This window comes from Hetaerina americana, unplaced genomic scaffold, assembly GCF_022747635.1.
Source record: "Hetaerina americana unplaced genomic scaffold, ioHetAmer1.1.p SCAF_3, whole genome shotgun sequence".
NCBI classification, from domain to species: Eukaryota; Metazoa; Arthropoda; class Insecta; order Odonata; family Calopterygidae; genus Hetaerina; species Hetaerina americana.
In genome coordinates this window covers 60,436,111-60,449,663 of record NW_027286874.1, presented here as the reverse complement: position 1 = coordinate 60,449,663, position 13,553 = coordinate 60,436,111, and the positions used below count along the sequence as shown (strand labels likewise).

The following is a 13,553-nucleotide window of genomic DNA, read 5'->3' as shown; positions in this document are numbered from 1 at the left end:
ACAGCATCATTAACAAAAAAATTGAACTACAAAAATACGCTTCTGAACATGCCACTGACATCATACTCCTACAAGAAACCTTCCTTAAACCTCACATTTCCCTACACTTTCCTAACTACACCTGCTACAGACTTGACAGAACCACTCCTGGAGGAGGAGTTGCAGTCCTCATTAAAAAAGGTTTGAACCACACCCCACTTCCTTCTCCTGTCCTCAGCAATATAGAGGCTCTTGGTATCACACTGCACACTCCACAAGGCAATTTACACTTATACTCGATTTACCATCCCCCCTCTCACCCCCTGAGCAGGGATGACCTGGGGAAACTGTTTTCATTACATAGCAGGTCCTTGTTCGTCGGCGACTGGAACTGTAAACATCAAAACTGGGGCTGCCATTCCTCCAACAACAACGGCCGCATTCTCCAGTCCTTCATCTCCTTTAAGCCTGTGTCCATCCTTTCCCCTCTAGAACCCACTCATTTCCCGCCGCAATCGAAAGCAAGAAGTGACATCCTTGACATTGCCATATCCCTCAACCTTCCGTTTTTTGATCCCCCCTCAGTGATTCATGACTTCAGCTCCGACCATCTACCTATCCTATTCTCCATCCCTCTTAATCCCATTCTTGACATCCTTCCAAAAAAACAACTGACTGATTGGCCCAGACTTCCTGACACCCTCTCCACTCTACTAGATCCCCTGACCCCCCTACTAAACCCAACTTACGAAGACTTGAACTCCCGAGCCGTTCTCCTGACTAACACGCTCCATGACGCCCTCAGCAAAATAACGAAAATTGTCCCCAACAATCATTCATCCAAATTCTCCCTTCCGCAACACATTAAAAATATCATCCTTGCCAGAAATGCTGCGCGCCGACGCTGGCAGCAATCCCGAATCCCCTGTTACAAACACGAATACTCCCGCTTAAGCAACCTTACAAAATCTGAAATATCCAAATTTAAATCCAAATCCTGGGAAACCCACCTATCCAAATTAAACTTTAACGACAACTCCACTTGGTCCATTTCACGTTCCCTCAGAAAACGCAACAAAATTTTCTCCCCGCCATTAAAACATGACAATACATACATATTTGACCCAAAAGCTAAAGTGGAAATTCAAGCTGACATCCTGCAGACGGTTATGACTTTGGACAATTCCCCTTCCTTAACTGAAGACAAAATTGACGAATCACTGAGCTTCCTCCCATATAACCCACCCGACCTTCCCCCCATCACCGATGCATCTGAAATCCAATCCATCATCAATACCCTACCTCTTCATACTGCTCCTGGCCTTGATAAAATCCCTAATAAATTGCTCAAATCTGCCTCTTCAGTCCCCAAATTCTCCCTTATTCTCTCTGACCTATTCAACCACTGCTACCTTCAATCCTACTATCCCGACACCTGGAAAACTGGCAAAGTCCTTCTCATCCCCAAACCCGGTAAAGACCCTACAATCCCTGGCAACAGCAGACCTATCACCCTTCTATCTAACCTATCCAAAATTTTCGAAAAAATAATCCTTACCCGCCTTCTCAACCATGCAACTTCCAATAATGTCCTTCGCCCCGAACAATTCGGCTTTCGATCTAACACCTCTGCAACCCACCAAGTGCTACGCCTTGTCGAAGCCATCAGTCGTGGCTTCATGCTTCGCCGCCCCACCGACGCAATATTTTTGGACATCGCTCGGGCTTTCGACAAGGTGTGGCATAAAGGCCTCATATTTAAACTCTTTCAAAATGATTTCCCCCCTCCTCTCATCCGACTCCTCCGCAATTACCTGAACCGACGTAAATTCACTGTCGCCGACGGACAGACTCTCTCTTCGGTGCGCCCAACCTCTGCTGGCGTCCCACAAGGCTCCCTGCTCAGCCCCTTCCTATTCAACATATTTGTAAACGACCTACCTAAATCCCCGCACACACAATTACACATGTACGCAGACGACACAGCCATCTCCGCCACTTCTCGATCCTCCGACGCGAACATTAGAAAACTCAACAGCCACTTAACACTAATTCACCGCTGGACACAAACATGGAAAATACAAATCAACGCCACAAAAAGCACTCACGTACACTTCGAAATAGGACGCAAACACGACAGATACAACCCCGCACGAATTAAACACACACCCATCCCAAGAGCCTCTAGCCACCGATTCCTAGGCGTGATTCTGGATCGCAGGCTTTCTTACCGACCTCACCTAAAAGACCGCCTCTGTGCTGCCCATGTTGCAAAAAACAGCATGGCAGGCCTCTTTCTAGGGAACTCTCCTCTGTCTCACCCCGCCCGTATCCGCCTCTATAAGGGTATTATCCGTCCCAAGCTGCTTTACGGTGGAGAAATATTTGCCAACAACAAAAAGATTAGGTCCCAACTTGAGTCATTTCAAAATAAAACCATCCGCTTTCTATTAAAAATCCCTAGACTTACCAATATGCAACATGTGCGCTCGGCCCTTAAACTTCCCACCATAGCTTCCTTCCTTCAGAAACTAGTGAATAATTTCCAGTCTCGTCTCCCACGCACAAACAACCCCCTGTTAACTGATATATGGAACTATGACATCCCATCCAATTCCACAATTACACTGCCTAAACATATTACTCGCCTATGAGTCTTTCCTATCTCTCTTTTATATATTACTGGTATTAAGAAATAATATATTATTATATACTCACATTATAGATAGATTAGTAATCCCGCTGTATAGACCTTTGCAATATTCCATTACCTTAAGTTGTTAAATCTAATATACCTGTGTGTTATTATATTGCAAACGCTGTCATTGTATACCATTCTATAGTTAACTCTACAATTGTATGTAATTGAATTTATCTTTTCAAAAATGTCAGAATTTATTTAAAAAAAAAAACATATATAATAATAATAACAACTATTATTATTATAAAAAAAATATATAAATAAGAAAAATAAGAGAAAAATAAAAAATAATAATAAAAATAATAATAATAATATTAAATAAAGAAAAAAAAATCCAGAAAAAAAAAATATATATAATACACAAAAATCTACTTTAAGAAAAAAGATAAAAAATCCTACTTATTAAAAAATTATAGTCATCAAATTCAATACATGTAATAATCTGCTGTTTATCTATTGTATCTCACTCAATTATGTTTGTCACTATTGTCTTTTGTAAATAGTTCTTAGTATAGTCTGTAAGTTTCATCTTCTCGCAAACAACATATCACACGTCCCAATATCTCACAAGTCACTTCCTTGTCGGCTGTTATAACTACCGGTAATGGTGGGTACTCCCACCGGTACGGATATTCTTGTCGGCACTTAGCTGCTGCATCAGACTGAGGGTAGAAAAGAAATGGGGATTGTGCGGTGGCTAACGTACTTGCTTCCCACCCAGAGGACCCTGGTTCGAATCACGGCGGCGGCAGATATTTTTCACTGGTATCCCTATCCCTATTTGAGGTGCTTTGTGGAGGATACTTTGATTGAGTACGCCGTCCGTCGTAAGGGACGTTGAGCTGCGGACCCTCTGGCGCCTTTTGTTAAGGCTAATGCTGACGCTGGGTTTCTCTCCACCCTTCATTCTTTACTGTCCATCCCAATGGCACAAAGGACCTCAGCTGTCGGTCGCCTTCTTTAAAAACTAACTTGAAGAATGCCAGGAAATAAGTGAGCTAGCATTAGCAAAGGGAGGGTTGATGGCCAGGTACCGTCTGCGCACCAATCAACGGACTGGTGATGATTTTGATGCCGAGATTTGTAATACAAATTCCTGGATAATGTAAACTACAAGATTTTCGCGTTCGCGGTATAGTTGTCTTAAAATTATCGAAAAATCCATCAATTATCTTTTATAACCACCGATGAAGGCGTCCGTTTCCTGAGTGCAAAGAAAACTATCGAAATGCCACGTTTACCAGCTTTATTCTCGGGTTTTATTTTTCTTTCTTGGGGAGGAAACCGATAAACCCATTCGGTGAAGTTCCAAGGAGTCGTTGGCTCTTGCGTTATCTGCTTCATAAATGTCAATAGGCGTGGATGCCAGCACGAGCTAAGCAAAGAGGAGGCAATCGGAGGTATTCAAATGGAGATTTCCGCGCCACATTCACTCGAAAAGAACATACGAGTACTCTTCCGGTCGAGACAGGCAAGGCGAGTCCCGCCGAACCAGACGGTTGGTTGCCAGTGAACGCACGAATGGACCCGAAGAGCGACCCAATGGGTAAGGGAAGGAGACTTGATGTGGTGGCGGAATGGGGGCAGGGAGAAAGCAATGTTTTTTTTTAATGCCAGGTTTTTAACGGTCGAGAATGGATCATTTCAACAGGTCACGGTCTTCGTGGCCAATCGGCCAGCATTTCCACCAGAATCGGCGGTGGAACGGTGGGGGACCGGTGAGTGCGAGTTAATCGTTTTTTAACGATGTTTTTGCTGGACGAACAGTGGCGATTAAAGAGTTTGTTTTTATTGTTGGCGAAGATGGAGTCTATGCAGTGGAGGAGATGCAAATTTGACTTCCTTCGACATTGTTCACCATTTTACTCGTACCGCAGCGTAAATTTTCAGGAATTGCCACTTACTCATTATTCATTAGTTCGAGATTTATCTTATTTACCTAGGATATAAAGTAGACACGCGTTCTTAAACGAGCTATTACTGGTGCATTCAATGTGAATCCACAAATGATAATGGCAGTTGAAATTTTGTCAACAGTAATAATAGTACTGCTTTAATTAACTTGATGCGGGTCAATACACTTCAGCGTGATGTGGTGACGTTCATCTTGCAAATCAAATTGAAAGGCTGCTCAAATTCATTAAAATATTCCTCAAATTGACAGAAAGAGGCGTCAATTGGTGAAAATCATGTTAAATAAACGCATCACTCGGTTGATTTTCCACACCTGATGATATTGCATCGCAACGAAACCAGAGCCGTACAAAATTAGAAGTACTGTGGAAGGCCAAGGCAGTTTTGTGTTCATTGAAAATCAAATATTCCTAGCGGAGGGGTTAATGATTAATGCAAAACAGAGCTGTTAGACTCATTGTGGTTCTCGTTTGCCTACTTGTGTTACACATGCAAGGAGGAAAAAATCAAACGTATTAAATGTTATACATTATACTCACTTCTGGAAACGTATTGTATTAATGCTCTCTCCTATATTATTCTAAACATCAGTCACAGAAAAGGGAAGTGCGTGAAACTGAAACAAAAAAACTGTGTAGCTGTTATGTAATATCGAATCTAATCCATCATATCTCGCCCAAAATGGTTGATTTCACTGTGAAAGGTTGGTGATGATAAGCAACCTACAGAGATGGTGTTCACTTGGTGGGAAAAAACGTGTGTATATTACAATAACCCAAGCTTGGAAAAAATCCACTCGCTTGTCGTGTTTTGACGCATCAGTTCGGGAAACATGGGAACAGCGATACGTAGTGAGTTGAACGCCACCGGTCAAACGAGGCGTTTTTTATTAATTTGAGTACAATTCTCCTTTTGAGTTATTTTTGCCGTTCTGAAAGTTTCGATCACTGTAGTTTTTACTATATTGTCAATTTAAACTTAAGGGTAGCAAAAATTCAAATTACAAAATGAAATTGCTTATGAGTTTATGTCCACATGCTTATAATTTCTTCATAATGTGGTCGATAGAGTTATGTGCTATGTAAATTTAATTAAAAATGTTTATGCATATTTAATAATGGAAGTCACACACTCTCAGGAAGATATTCTATTGTTTCAGGCTTCACTTCGTAGAAGTATTTAATATCCATACAGAAAGGAAAGACCACAGATTTCCACAGATTTTATTATATGGTACAAGGCGTTTCACCGAATTGCGGCATCATCAGGTACCTGATGCCTGATAATAAAATCTGTGGAAAATAAAAGTCTTTCCTTTTAGTATGGACTCTCAGGAAGAGTTTTAATTCAATGGAAAATGTCATTTTATAGATTTTCTGCTATTGACGTTTATCTTTTCTTTGTTAATCAACAGGGTATGCAATTATTGCACAACAAATATGTACAAGTATTTCACGAAGTACAGTTTTGAATTAGAAAAGCCGTTCGAAAAGAGTATTTTGATTTCAAAATGTTGTCACCACATCAAAGTAAACGAAATTAGACGTCGACACTTGTGTTGTTTGCATGTTCATGACTTGCATTTACGGGATTCCTGCTGTTTTCGTGCGATATTAATGAAACGAGGAAGCAATCATCTAAGGAACAATTGAAAAGCGAAACCTATAAGTATGTTTCGTGCCAAAGAGCACAGGCAGAGAATCAAAACGAACTGGTAAATTTGTTCTTTATTGTTCCGAAAACTCTACAATGTGGAAAAAACACCGTCCAGGAATTACGCTGGTAAAACAATGCCTGTGGAGTCAGTAGATAAGTTTTTAAAGGATCTCAGGTTTTCCCGGCGTATGGTATTCAAGAAGTCCTCTCGGGTTTCCCACCTGACCCGGTGGGAAACCCGAGCGAACTTCTTGAAGAGATAAGTGTTTGTTTCCAAGATCATTTTAAGTTGAGTATTTTCATTTGCTAATAAATGGAACCTCAGATTCGGCGAGCGTTGTGTGAAACATTGCCAATCATGACCCAATTAATGGTTGTGAAACCTCGAGACGCAAACTGAGCATTTGTGAATAGTTGGATTTATTTCGTTTGTTTGGGGTAAGCGTGAAAAATAAGTACCAAAATATCAATGATAATTTTACTTGTACATTGCAAAAAATGAAGTTAATTTTTCTCTTCTCTGATTCATTGGAGTAAATATAACCACGATTTTCCATCGTGACCTATATTGCCAAGATAATAAAATTTGACTGAACACCGTATGCGAAACAACAAATTATTTGAAAGTTACAAATATATAGGGCCATAAATGCTGGATTTATGACTATCGGTGACGCAACGTACGAGGTCTGTTCAAAACGTATCGCGAATTTTGAATTATTGCGGGTTAAGTATATTTAATTTTCGATTTGTTTTTGGCGTTATGTTGGTACTTATGTCTCCCACTTATGCCGAACAGTTCAGCCATTTTGAATTTTCAGTTATTTGTTGACGGCTGTATTGCTTTGACTTGTTTTGGTTTGTCCTCGATTTTTGCCTGTTCCAAAAAAATGGATCAAAGAATCTGTATCAAATTTTGAGTGAAAAACGAAATTAAATGCACAGACGCATTCCGAATGTTGACTGTGGCATATGGAGAAGCTACCTTGGACCGAAGAAATGTTTACCGGTGGGACAAAATGTTCTCAGAGGGCCGAGAACGACGAAGAGCGTGCCGGACGCCCGCGCACGTCAACAACAGCCGAAAACATTGATGAAGTGAGAAAAATAGTATTGGCCAATTGTCGAATCACCGTTAGATAAATTGCTGAAGACCTAAACATATCGATTGGCTCGTGCCATTCGATTTTTACCAATGATTTGGGCATGACACGGGTCGCCGCGAAATTCGTACCAAAGTAGCTCAATTTCGACCAAAAACAGCAACGCATTAGCGTTGCCAATGAGGTGTTGGACTCTGTCCGCAACGACTCAAATTTGCTCCAGAGGGTCGTAACTGGTGACAAATCATGAGTTAATGGTTATGACGTGGAAACGATAGCTCAATCATCCCAATGGAAGCTGCAGCACGAGCCAAGTCAGAAAAAAGTGCGATAAGTTCGGTCGAATGTGAAAGTTTTGCTTACAGTTTGTGCTCGTTATCGTATGACTACAGTAAAACCGTTCATACATACTCAGTAAAATTGTTGCAAGCATTCGAGAGTATAGGGTCTCATTTTTGATATATTTCATCCCGCTTTACTCCGTAAACGAAGAAAGTTGATGAAAAAGGGTTCAGTTATGGTAATTTTCAAAGGAATGATACGTGGACTGTCCAGAAAGTAAACTCATTTATGCTATAAAGAATACACTGGAATAGATATGATGGGTTAGGATCTTTAGGCTTGGGGACATAACAAGAAAGGTCATTTAATAACGGACCAGCTTCATAACTCTCTCAGGAAACTCGGGTACCCTGAAAAACTGCTGAAGAATAAAATTCTAAAACCCTTAACCCAATACACTCCTCTCCCCAAACCTAACCACCCAAAATGCCCTAACCATTTTCTTGTAAATGTATTGAAATTCGTTACATTCCATCAAACATTTCGCACCCGATCGTATATTATAGGGTAATAGAGGAAATAATGTTTAATATTTTGATCGATATATGATCAGCCTAAAAAAATGTGCATAACCGATTTCACTTGTATTACTTATTACTTTGTCTTGACTGAAGTTGCTGGCGAGACGAGAGTTTGTTGAGACTGTTGGGGATAACTTTTTTGTTATTTCTTCACCTCGTCACTGACCTACGAAGCGAGAATACGGCTGTCTCCCCAACCCCTCACTCTCGCTGCCATCTCCGACGGCGCGGGGTTTAGTTGGCCTATATTTTCCTCTCAATCACGTGCTTCTCTTGTTCGGCGAGACCTTCGCTGCGCAATACCCTAAGGCGTTGGTTTTTCTTTTTTTAATCCTCTCTCTATCTATCTCTCTCTTTACTTTTCCTTTGCCCCTCATCTGGCCACACTCATACCAAGGAGCTTTCAAATATGACCGCCATTACCTCATTAATGTACTCCCACACTTCTGCTCCATATTCTTTTTACTTGCTGTTTTATTTCTGTCAAGAGTGTCCTCATTCAGGGCGTCAAATGCTTTCGGGCACGATAGATTTGATAATGGTTCGTGCTCTAGCATCTATTTTCCATCCATTCCCTTCTCTCCGTATTCGATGTTTCTGTCATTGCCGGAAGGGAGTGCTGTAACATCTCTTCAACGAAGAGTTAAGCGCCGCCACTTTGGTCTGATGTTGAAGAGCGCCTATCCTTAATCGAATGAGGACAACGAACTTCGGCTCAATTCGCAGTCGACCTCTATATATGAAAAGGCCCAATGACTCCTTTTGAATCTTTATCACTGGCGGTAATAGTTATTACGCGACTGAAAGCAATCGCCAAACTTATCCATTCAAACTGCAAGCCCATATTTTGATTTTATTTATTTGTTAAGTTGAGAACAACGAAATAACAAAGAAATGAGAATGGAACCCTTCCCCAAGTATGGTGAGTTTCGAGCTAGTAACCTCCTGGTAATCAGGTAATATCGCGTCTCCAATAAGGGCAGAAATATTAGACAATTAAGTCTTAAGGAGAAACATTTCAGCAGGAAGGCGAGGGAAAAATGAAAACTGAAAAATTTTGGGCCATACGTATATATTCTCTGGTTGTGTGCTTTGCAAATAATCCATCAGACAAAGTATAGGGAACAGTTCATTTTCCCACTCGCATTTTTTCTTACGATAATGGAATTTTTAATGCTATCAACGTTTATGAGATAGAACGATAATAAAGACATGGCAAAGGTTACTTTTAAAAGGAAATGTTACGTACCATTAATTATTTTTCGAAAGAAAAAAGAAGTTGATTTCCACATTTTTCGGGCTGCGTCCGCGTATGTCGTTTAAAAGTACAACAGTTTCGCCAGCTATCCTGCTGGCGTCCTCAGGTCAAGGATGAAAAGAAGCTTGTTGTCCCGTCTTATATAGGAAAAATCCGGCGCCAATACCGGGAAATTTCTTGGCCAATCAGGGAACGTCCTCATATTTGCGCGGGATTATTCGTTTCCACGCACTGTGGAGTGGATATCCATCCTCTCTGTTAAAATTTTTTGGCCTTTTAACGATTTCAATGGCCTCTCTGATTATTCTCTGGAAGTATTTTCCTTCTTTCGCTATTATTTTAGCGTCGTCGAAGAGAATAGAGTGTCCAGGTTCACTCCAGGCGTGCTCAGCGATGGCCGATGCTCTAAACTGTTTGGCCTTGGTTGCCCTCTGGTGTTCACTCATGCGTGTTTTCAGCGCTCTGCACGTTTCACCGATGTACCATTTGCCACAGGAGCATGGCACTTGGTACACGCCTTCTGATATTAACGGTGAAATTCCATCCTTGGGTCCGGGTAGGGTGTCAGCTATCTTGGTGACGCAGTTGAATCTGGTCACCACATCATGTTTCCTTAAAGCCCTCGCGATTCTTTCCGAAGTCCCTGCGATGAAGGGGATGTTCAACAAAAGAAGTTTTTGTTGAAACACAAAAAAAAAATTCTGGGTTAGAAAATTTGTAAAACGCCTTGTTAATTGATGCCTCAAGAGAGGAAAATTCTCCTTTCCCACCGACCCCTCCCCCGCCACCCCCTGGTGGACTTCGTCTTTAAGGAAACGCCAACGAAGGCACTCGAGGCTCTTGGTCGGAACGTGTTACACTCTCCGGAGTAGGTTTATTTTTATTTTCGCTTTCCAACATTCCCTTGGAGAAAATTAATTTTTTTAATTATTCGAGAAGGTGGACACGCCTTATTATTTTTCCCAGGGCCTGAAATACCTGAATAATTTACCAATCATGCCAGCGTAATAGCTACACCCTCTTTTATCGCCTGACCGAACAGCGGCTTAGTTAAATGTGCAAAGCCATTCATTGCACTGCTGCGCTATCGTTTTGGTACGCCTTTCATATCGTGTATATAATACGGTTGTTACGCTTTCATTACAACATTTCTGCACCAAGCCTAGTTGCGAAAACGAGGCAAGCTAAAATGATACTCTCCTTCCGTAGGAGACCTGAGCAAGCTTCCACTCATTTCTAACGTAAATTCAAGTGAATCATGCTTATTGCAGTTACACATTCTCCCAGTCACTCTTTTTTTTTAATCTGGGTTCTTATTTGGTTTAATATTTGTTGTTGACCGAATCTCTAGAGAACAGATAGTCTCCTTTCCACCCCGAATCAGAAAAAATCGCTCAGTCCCATCTAATAAAATTTATCCGTGTATTATGTTGAGTTGGCTAATAGGCATAAATGTGTTTCAATGCAACAATTTCAGAGTGTAAAAATCATTCGCCTTGACGAATGATTTTTACACTCTGAAATTGTTGCATTGAAATGCACATTAGCGGATGACTCCGTTAAAAGTTACTGTTGCGGCATCTCCCGCAGTTTCTTTGGAATTCGATAAATGTGTTTATTTGGTGAATACTATTTATGCTCGATCTCAATGGCTTTTCGTGGATTAGTTAAGAATTGAGTAAGAACATACTGTTGTATGATGTAGAAAAAGGATATTCCAGGAAAATAGCAAGTTGGGGGCCACTTCGGGAACTTTGGAGCCTCAGCGGGAGCTCGAATGTCGTTTGAGTGGATACTGATCACGCATTCTGCTCCCTTCTACACCACCCCACTAAGGAGTTCACAGACCCCCAGTTGAGCAACTCTGTCCCTACTGCGGCTGAGCAAGCCTCGTCACGACTGATTAAAGTGCATCCAGTCAACCTAAATGAATTATCTTATGGAACGATTGGTCCTCTGTTCTATAGATTGACCAAGGGGGTGAATTAGGTCCCGTGCGAGTTGCCTACCAATTACCTAACAACTAGAGGTATGAAAGCATGAATGGCTGCCAGTATGTTTCAATGCCATGCGCTCTACTTTTTGAGGGAATTGATATCGTGTGACCGTGTTTTTACAATGCATGGGGTTATCAAGGATCATAGTAGGCGTATTTATGATTGGTGTGAGAAGCGGAATTTTTTTCCCAATGAATCGACGGTTAAATAATTTACTATTGGCGTAGCATATAAAATAATGAACGGATGTGTAAGTTCGCTAGTATCACAGAGTGTATCCTTTCCATGTTGATTGTGTGGAAGTGAAACTTGGATGTGCCATGATAAGCAAAATGTTGACTAAATGCGGCGGGTGTACGGGGTTACGATAATGGCGGTACATTACGATAATGGTCTTAACGTTATTCGATAATTATTTCTCACAAGGGCAGCAGCAGTGTTAATATTTGCTCCTGTAAAAGCAGTGACTGGATCTCCAGATCATTCCTTTGAAATTGATGTAATCCCCTCTTAAAATATGTGTAATCATATTCTAGCTGAGATTAGCATAAAATAGACGTTGGCGATTGGTTCAAGAGAAGCAAAATTTCAACATAGCGAATAGTTCGTCGCGTGTTATCTCTTGTTGCTGTAGGCGAACTAAACGTGTTTCAAATTGCAACGCCTGCCGCTGACGCAATACGTACTATAACCTTACCAATGAAAGTTGTACCACTTATACATCACACATGAACATTACGCTCTCCGCAAGTATAAGAATAAACATAAACATAAACATATATAAATATATATATATATATATATATATATATATATATATATATATATATATATATATATATATATATATATATATATATATATAAATAATATTATTATTAGGTAATCTACCGGTTAAGGTAGGTTTTTGGATGGACAAAGCTACTAAATAACACATTTTGTGACTCCTAACAAAACACAAAATCCAGCATCCTACTCTATATCAGGTCCCTCTTCATCTCTGAGTACTTTCTTCCTCCCTTCATCCCGTCCAACATCCCTATCCTGTTCCTTCCCTTTCCTCGTTTGCTTAACATTCTCCCCTCTATCACAGTCTTCAACATCCCACTGCCGGTCCATACCCCCTTCATCCACTTTTCCTGCCTCCATAAGATTTCTCCCAACAAACCTCTCTCTTCGCCCACCATACCAAGTACTTCATCATTGTTTTCTTCTCTGTCCATTTCACCTTCTCCATTCTTCTCCACACCCACATTTCAAAAGCCTCCAGTCTACGTCTATCCTCCTGTTTCAATGACCACGTTTCCACACCGTACATAGCTACGCTCCATATCAAAGTTTTTACGAGTCTTTTCTTAACATCCTTACTCAATGTCCCCGTCATCAACTCCCTCCTCGTGAAAGCCTCCTTGCCTAGCGCAATTCTTCTTACGTCCCTACTACTTTGACCGTGTTGGTCCAAAACACTTCCGAGATACGTAAATTGTTCTGCCTGATCTAGTTTTTAATAGTGGATTGTACGAAATTTACCAATTTATTATTTATTAACTAATTTCAAATAGTGGATCGTCTCGAAACGCCCCCGCTATTTTGCACTCAAGCCACTCAGCGTGATGAAAAGTTACCAGAAGAAACTACACTTACCTATCGCTATCAATGTATAGCCATCTGAATTCGGGCAAAGATCATTATCATAAAAGATCATTGTAAAGACACCCGTGTCTGTCATGATGCCTCTAAATGGTGGTCTGTGATGTTTGTCACTGCCGCGAAATTAATTTTAGCTCTCGGTAAAACCCGTCCCCTGCTTCAGCCCTCCGTACACAAAAGAAGCCACCATTTTTCTTGAGTTCTTTTCTTGTCGTTTTTCAGCCATCGCCTTTGCCCAATGGCTTGGTGTCTCTTCATTTATTGTTTTTGGGCTCGCTGGTGCTATAAAATAACACTTACTTTAAAGATAAAACTTTTTAATTTTAATTCATCAAATATGGGTCAGCATGCCATCGACCTTCCTCCTTAGTGCCCTTCCCGGATACTCATTCGGTAGAACTCCAATAATCGTGAGGGATGATTAGGCTTATC

At 40.8% G+C, this 13,553-nt stretch overlaps 1 protein-coding gene across 2 annotated transcripts in view; it reads left to right on the top strand.

Moving 5' to 3' along the window:
- Positions 1–13,553, top strand: part of LOC139690077 (V-type proton ATPase 116 kDa subunit a 1-like) — a 62,345-nt gene that overhangs the window by 13,275 nt on the left and 35,517 nt on the right. The window lies entirely within an intron of this gene.